This window comes from Lissotriton helveticus, chromosome 2_1, assembly GCF_964261635.1.
Source record: "Lissotriton helveticus chromosome 2_1, aLisHel1.1, whole genome shotgun sequence".
Classification (NCBI taxonomy): domain Eukaryota; kingdom Metazoa; phylum Chordata; class Amphibia; order Caudata; family Salamandridae; genus Lissotriton; species Lissotriton helveticus.
Genome location: NC_136059.1, coordinates 1,093,127,357 through 1,093,135,372, shown reverse-complemented (window position 1 = coordinate 1,093,135,372; position 8,016 = coordinate 1,093,127,357). Strand labels below are relative to the sequence as shown.

Here is an 8,016-nt window from a genome sequence, read left to right as displayed (position 1 = left end):
CTTTAACATTAGTCCTTATTCACTTTTATTCCTGTGTGTCTGTCTTTCTTTTTTTAGCAAGTGCTTCATCACATTCACAACAAAACTGTAATCAGCCAATCAAACAACAAGCCCATCAGTAGAACTGTCTTGATTTTGATGCCGCAGCATTCCTCAGGTTCACAACAGTTAGTTGACAAGAACTCAGTCCTGGTCGTCTATCCTCCTCCTCCAGACTCACCCTATCCATTTCCCGTAATGCTGATGCCTGGAATCTGCACAATGAAGAAACTTATGTTGACGAGTCCCCTAAAGAGGGACTGTCTGGAAGTAGTGAGTCCTCATTTAAATACATTTTGCTAAGTGTGACTTTTTTGCGTTTGGGTTTACGGGTCTTGGCTGGGCCATTGCTGGCAAGGTCTATTAAGGGATGAACTTGGTTAGGCATTTACTTTGGAAAACATTTGGCCTATTACACGTGAACGTTTAGGCGTTATTATTGCTCGCTTGCCTGTCTTAGGGGTGCTGTCTGTGGGGCTTCTAGGATTTTGGGGTCTGTGAGCACCGCTGCCATATTTCTAATGTTGATTGCTTTTGTTTTGCAGAAAATCCACGCCGGGAAACTCCAGTTGGGGCCCTGCTGCAGAACGCTTTAGGACACTGTGAATTCCAAGTGGAGCCAGCCCTCAAACACAAATTACAGGTAAGATAAGCGTTTGGATGGGAGGTAGTATAATGGAGTATTAGGAGAGGCGAGAGAGTGACAGTGGTACTAGTAGTAAAGTCCTAGGACTCTTCAATTAACAAACTCTGTGACAGGCATTTACTTTGGAAAACATTTGGCCTATTACACGTGAACGTTTAGGCGTTATTATTGCTCGCTTGCCTGTCTTAGGGGTGCTGTCTGTGGGGCTTCTAGGATTTTGGGGTCTGTGAGCACCGCTGCCATATTTCTAATGTTGATTGCTTTTGTTTTGCAGAAAATCCACGCCGGGAAACTCCAGTTGGGGCCCTGCTGCAGAACGCTTTAGGACACTGTGAATTCCAAGTGGAGCCAGCCCTCAAACACAAATTACAGGTAAGATAAGCGTTTGGATGGGAGGTAGTATAATGGAGTATTAGGAGAGGCGAGAGAGTGACAGTGGTACTAGTAGTAAAGTCCTAGGACTCTTCAATTAACAAACTCTGTGACAGGCATTTACTTTGGAAAACATTTGGCCAATTACACGTGAACCAACACAATGACAGTGTTCAGTAAAACAAACTTACTGCAAAACCACCACCCACCAGGCTCAAAAGTAGTAAAAAAAAAGATATGCTCAGATAAAGTTTGAAAAAGTATATTTTTATATCCCTAACAAAATAATCTCCCACAAGACCCTCCCTAACCCCAACAAATAAATAGTCCATCAAAAGTCCCCAAAAAACCCAACTCCCAATTCCCACCCCCCAAAAGTCACTAAAAAAAGGGCAAGGGACACTCTAGGGATGCATGGTGTTGTTAACTTTGGCCTCCAGGGCATCATGCCTTAGGGCCAGGGCATCGTATTGCTCCCGGAGGGTGGCGTGATCTAAACGGAGGCCCTCCACCAAATGTTGGTACTCTTTCCATTTCCGGACCTCCGCCTCCAGGTCCGACACTCTGCGGATTGCTCGGCGCAAGCGAGCCTTTACAGTACTGTGAGGTGCAGCCTTTGCTGCTCGGCGGTGGCGTCTGCCAGCACGGCTCCGTTTGGCTGGAGCACTGCGCTGACCGGCAGAACGTGGGGTCACTGAGGAGGATGCAGATGTTATATTGGAAGTACTGGACTGCGTGTCGTCCCCCTCCAGTTCCACCAGCCGCCGATATTGGGCAACAGTTGCATCCAGCCTCCGTTGCCGGGCCAGTACAGCCAGCATACTCTTGTTGGTTTTGTTTTAGTATGACCAACTATATGAAGAAAGAAAGACATAATCTGTAACCAATGCTCTTTAAGAATATGATTAACACAAAATGATTCAGCAGGAAGTTTTGTCACAGTACAACTAGCAACTAGCCAGCGCAGTACAAAAGAAACTATTCAGGCCAATATCATGGGCGTCCGCAGGGATGGGCAAGAGAGGGCGCGATTGCCCCCCCCTGGATCGCAGGTCCATCCAGTGCTGGCCCAGTGACAAATTACAATATGGTAATTACAGCAGGCTGGGACCGACAGACAGATAGAGGCAGAGACAGAGAGAGAGGAAGACAGAAGGAGAGAGAGAGAGAGGGAGGGAGCCAGAGGGTGACAGAGGGAGGATGAGGGAGGGAGACAGAGAGAGAGGGAGGGGGAGAGAGAAAGAAAGATGTGTGTAATGTGTATGCCAGGTCTGGTGGCTCAGTGGACGAAGGCATCCGCTGCAGGGGCATGATTTCAATTTCATGGTCATATTTTTTTTTGTTGCTCTAGATACACCCCCCTCCCCCACCGACCCTGCCCCCTTCGGTGCGGCCCTTGGCCACAAACCACACTATCAATCATGTCAGGAGTAGGACTCAGGAGATGGTGATGATGTTGCACCCCCCCCTGGAAACATTTCATAGTATGTTCGTAGTTCATCCAGTGACCGTCTACTCTCTGTAGATACACATCATATGCTATCTAAGAGTCAGATAGTACCATGATCCAGCTTACCTGTACCCGCCACCACCACTGTCTCCTTCCTCACAGTCTGTACTTCTTGGTCCGACTCCTCTTGCGCCGCCTCCTCCCCAGAGTGGTCCTCGGACTCGGAGTCGATCACTATTACCACATCCGAGCTGGCCCCGCCACCAGATGTTCCACCTACAAAGTAGATTTAAGAATGTTAGATTACACCGCTCACTAGTAGTTGGTCTAAGTATGAATGAAGAATGTGAAAACAACAGAAAAAGTAATTGACTGTCTACTCTAGTCTAAAGTAAAAATGTCCCTCCTTCCAGGGAAGGCTGTTGTCTTGCTGCATTTTTTTGACATAATTGATGGATGCTTGCTTAATTTTAACACACACCATTTTTCTCTGAACAGACAGAAACTGGACTTCTAAGGACAAGAGCAACATCAACTTCAAACCAGGTGAAAGCTCGGCTCGACCACAAGAAATGTTTTCCATTACTCATCAACTCAGCACCAAGCACTTTTCCATTTCCAACTAACTTTATTTTAATATATGTGTTTACTTAAACTTTTAATAAAGCTTTTAAACTTGAATAGACTCTGTGGTTTTTGGTCCTCCAGACTAGAGTGACTGAGCGAAAGGTTTTGCAATTTTTGCAAGGAGGAGTCCGTGCCGCTGACACTACCAGGTTTATACGGTGTGCCAAACACGCCACTCTGAAATATTATTACTCTGGTCTTTGGTGTCCATAGTTCGGTTTGTGGAGAATTGTCCCTGCAACAGTAGTATTATTGATTTTGCTCCTATCTAAACACTATTTCGAAAAAATTAAATTAGGAACGCTTGGACAACAATAGGTCCTCTATATTTAAATGAAAACTTACTGGGGCCAGCAAAGGAGCACTCGCCGCCCTGGCCTGCATCCTCCTCCTTTGGAGCCACTGCATCCGCTTTTTCTGTCCGCTTGCCCCTGGGCGGACCTGACGTACAACATGAAAGAATGAACAGAAAACATTGATGATTGCTGCTTGTCGATGTCCTTGTCAACCAAATCAAACATTTAGAAAGAACAAGAACCAACTATTTCAGTCAAAAAGAGGGCTACAAAGGAAGGACTGCACCTGAGCCTCTACTCTAGGGGCAGATTTACAAGCCCCTTGCAGCTCTTTTGCTCCGTTCTTGCGTCACTTTTGTGACGCAGCGCCACAACAAGAGAGGCGCCATGGTGTGGCGTATATTAACAACGTGACGCATATGGGAGATGCATCCCATTCTTAAGCCCTGCGCCATAAGGGAGCGTTCCAGCGCAAGGGAGGGCGTTCCTGCGCAGGAACGCATGCTAAAAGTGGCTATGGGGAATATATAAAATTTCAATCAGTCATTTAGGACAATGATGCGTCACTGAAACCCTGCGCCTGCATGAAGCAGACTTACGGCTTGACGCAGCATTGCTGGAGCTGCGCCATCGTTGCAACGCAACTCCATCAATGAGCCGCCTTTATGGCACCGATGCGTAACGCTTCGGTGACGTTTTGGGACCATGGTGTGCCGCATTGTAAATACGGCGCACCATGGGTGGTGCTGGCGTGCTGCACACTTTGCAGGGATGCGCAGGTAATTGCTAATCTGACACTTAGGGGCATACTTACGAGTTCTGAGCTGGACACCTCCAGATGTGCACCAGAACAAATGCATAACGTAAAACTAACCTTGCGTCACGGCAGATGCGCCGCAATTACAATGCGGCAAACCCTGGCGCAAGGGTAGGCAGATGCGTGACGCATCTCGTGACGAAAGAGGGGCGCATCTCTAGAGTCGCGTCGCGGGCGCGATGCAACTATAGCAATGCTCAGGGCTGCCCAATACTCAACATACCGCATCAGTCCTTACGCCTGCTTCAAGCAAGCAGGCATAAAGAATTGACGTAGCAGCGTCGCGGAAGTGCCTGCGTTAAATCTTGTAGATTTCACGCAGGCACTTTTGCAAGGCACACAGCTGCCTGACCGCCACCCCCCCCCCCTTGCGTGGGAACGCACCCTTTGTGTCTAGCATTACGCAGTTCTGTAAAGTACACTCATACATTACTCAGCCCAATTAAATGAACACAAAATAGAAAACAAATAAGCAGTGGCACCGCCACAGAGAAGGAGAACAGTGCACCTGAAATGCACAGAAGATTTTGAAATATTAATTTACCTCTCCTATCAATGTAATCAGCAGCATTATTGCTCTTTGTAAAAAAGTTAAAGCAAACATTTGCAATATAACACAGTCACACAGAGCAGGAGAAAAAACAGAGTAGTGAGTGATGAAAAAATTGCTACTACTACTCACCAAGCCCGGGGACCTCCACTCCCAGCAGGTCTAGCAGGTCGCGCTCCCGGTCCAGGATATTGGTCCAGCGGTGGGTCACTTGATTGTAGGTGCGCTGGACCCCCTTGATGTCAAAAAGGGCCCGGCACACCTGCCCCCACCGCTTCCGTCGCTCCTGGCTGTTGGTATAACCAGCAGCGATCCTGCCGCCTGCCGCGATGGTCCTGGGGAGACGGCGCTGCACATAAAAAACGAGTGAGCCCACCTCCTCAGGGCTGAAGATCTCCCTGGGCACCACCATTTCCGCCCTCAAACGGCCACACGGGAGCCGGGCACGGGCTGCGGTGCCCGTCTTGGGCAGCTTGACAGCTGTCTTCACCATGTTCTGGGCAGGTGAAAAAGACAAAATGAAAAAGAATAAGAGTAGGGAAGAAGGAAATAAAAGTTTAAAAAAGTAGTTGAAAAGTAAACAAAAGTAGCCTAAAACACAAAAATATAGATCTAGAAAACTAGAGGGATAGATAAAAAGTTAAATAGATCAGAAAAATATTAAAACAAGCAAAGGATGGCAGAGATATACAGAGGATAGAAACACCATGCCCAGACACATAGGAATGAATGAAAAACAAGATGGCGGCCCGAACACGTGCGTGTAAGTAAGTTCGCACGCGATTTCTCTCGCGAACTCGTGCGAACTTGCATTCGCAAGGCGCTCATTGCGCGAGATTACACATAGCGGGCGGAAACGGAAATACGTCACGCAAACAAAATGGCAGCGCCCATACTCAACCTTGGGGTAACTCGCACGAGTTCGCGGCTTCCACGGTCGATTTCGCACGACGCCGCGCCTCGCGAATAGGGCGAAATTACCGAAAAACGAGTTTTGCAAAAGCAAAACCAACGAGCAGGTGCAAAAGTTCGAGCTCATCATTTGTAACCATTTCCCTGTAGTGCTTCCTGAGGGGGCCCTCCAGAATACGGTTGCCTACTTGCAACTATTGTGTGACCCTGCTCTGACAGACACAGAATAGTTACAAGTATGCCATTGCATCCTGTTATTGCAACAAAAAGGAAAGGGAGCAGACAAGCAGGTGCCAGCCTTCATTAATGTCAGTTGGGGCAGGGCAGGTGTTGTTGTTTACAAAACTTAAAGCACTTAGCAGGTGTGCTTGGCTTTGCCACAATAATGTACACTCACTGGTCAATCAGAGGGTGCTTTGATGACACCGAGGGTGGCATGGGTGTGCCAGCCAGAGGGTGGCATGGGTGAACCAGAGTGCCAGTGTTGACAGAGGATGGCAGTGCTTTGCTTTGCCCCAATAATGTACACTGGTGAACCAGAGGGTGCTGTGATGACACAGAGGGTGACATGGGTGAGCCAGAGGGTGGCATGGGTGACCAAAGAGAGTGCCAGTGGTGACAGAGGGTGGCAGTGATGAAGAAAGCCTTGCAAACAGGCTGGGCACGTAGAAACAACAAGTTCGCAAAACTGGCGACCCGACAAGTAAGTTCGCAATTTGCGAAATTGTACAAAACCCTCGCGAACTTGCAGAAACCCGTGCGAACACACACCCCCCCAAAAAATACGCAAATACGCGAGAATTCGCGGATTTTGCATATTGTCGCAATCCGCAAATACGCAAATACGCAAATTCGCGGATTGCGAATCCGCAAAATCCGCCCATGCTTAGTTAACGTATGGTGGCTATCTCTACTGTAAGGAGAGGTTGACAGAGCCTAGGAGTCATTTGAGGTGCGTGCAATATTTCTCTTCCCATTGCACAGGCAGAGTTGTTACACTGGACGAGAGTGTTGTTAGGACAACTGTTAGGACAACTGAGAATAACCAATCTGCCTCCGCAATGGAAATTGAAGTACGTGGAAATGTATAGCAATTTACACTACTAGCACACACCTCCAATGAGCACTGTTGCTCAGTCTCTAGAGAGGTTGCCCAAAACATTCCCAAGCATGTTGCTAGTAGCATGCTCACCATACCCAACCGTAGGAGAATAGTTCAGTGACAGAAACTGGCAAATAATCCCTATTGTGTAACCCCATAAACCTGTGGAGATATTATTATCTCCCTGAATGAACTTTGACTATCTCTGAAGAACCTTATGTCTTGCATGACAGTGAAAACTCTCAGAAAAGAATCTTAGGGCCTCATTCTGATGTGGTTAGGAAAGCATTCCTACCTAGGGCCTGATTCTGATGCGGTTGGGAAAGCCTCCTAATGGTATTTGCTCCTTCCAAATCAGATCGGGAACGTGTCTTCCTGACCCAGGGCCCAATTATGATGCAGTTACGAACATATGCTCCTATTGAAATCAAATCGTATCTGGAAGTGTCCGGATACATCGTACTCCGTCAGTCAGACTCTCCCGAGCCAAGTGGGTCGGGAACCATTTCCAAACAGATTCGGTCAGGAAGCTTTCCAACCCGGATCAGAATCAGGCCCTGAATCTTTTTAACACAATCCAACAACACATAACTTGGTTACTCTGAAGAATAGTCAAATGTTGATGATGGATGGAGCATGTATCAACACCCATCCATTCACCCGAATTTACACTATTAATGCCAACAAAAATAATGCAACTGTCCCATTAGTGTATAGCTTACTCTTTGATAAGCAATCCTCAACTTTCACTGAGGTTTTGACAGTGATCAAATCCAAAACAATGAATAAATGTCCTAGAAAAGTGATAATTGATTTTGAGTAGACAATGATTAATACAGTCACAAAATTGTACCCTGAAACCCAAATTCAAGGAGGTTTTGTTCACTTTTCACAGGCATATTTGCGAAAAATACAAAAACCATCATTAGTTGAGGATTACATGACAAGCAGTAAACTACAGTATGCGTTAAGAAAATTAACTGCGTTATGCTTTGTACCACCTAACAGTGTAGATGAGTTTTACACTTTAATTACTGAGTAAGAATTTTTGACACAAAATGAAGACAAATTGGCACCCTTCCTACATTACTTAGAAGATATATGGATTGGCTGCCGTAGCAGGTCATATTGCAGGAGTTAGTCAAGGTTTCCCATTGAATGGTGGAACTGCTACACAACCTGTTCATAGAGTGGTGCAAAGACTG

General features: G+C 46.8%; 1 long non-coding RNA gene across 1 annotated transcript; it reads left to right on the top strand.

Moving 5' to 3' along the window:
- Positions 1 to 520: 520 nt before the first annotated feature.
- On the top strand, positions 521 to 3,074 carry LOC144819602 (uncharacterized). The gene is made up of 3 exons (XR_013607479.1): positions 521 to 682; positions 960 to 1,057; positions 3,006 to 3,074. It is a non-coding gene; the product is annotated as an uncharacterized LOC144819602 (long non-coding RNA).
- Positions 3,075 to 8,016: the final 4,942 nt, after the last annotated feature.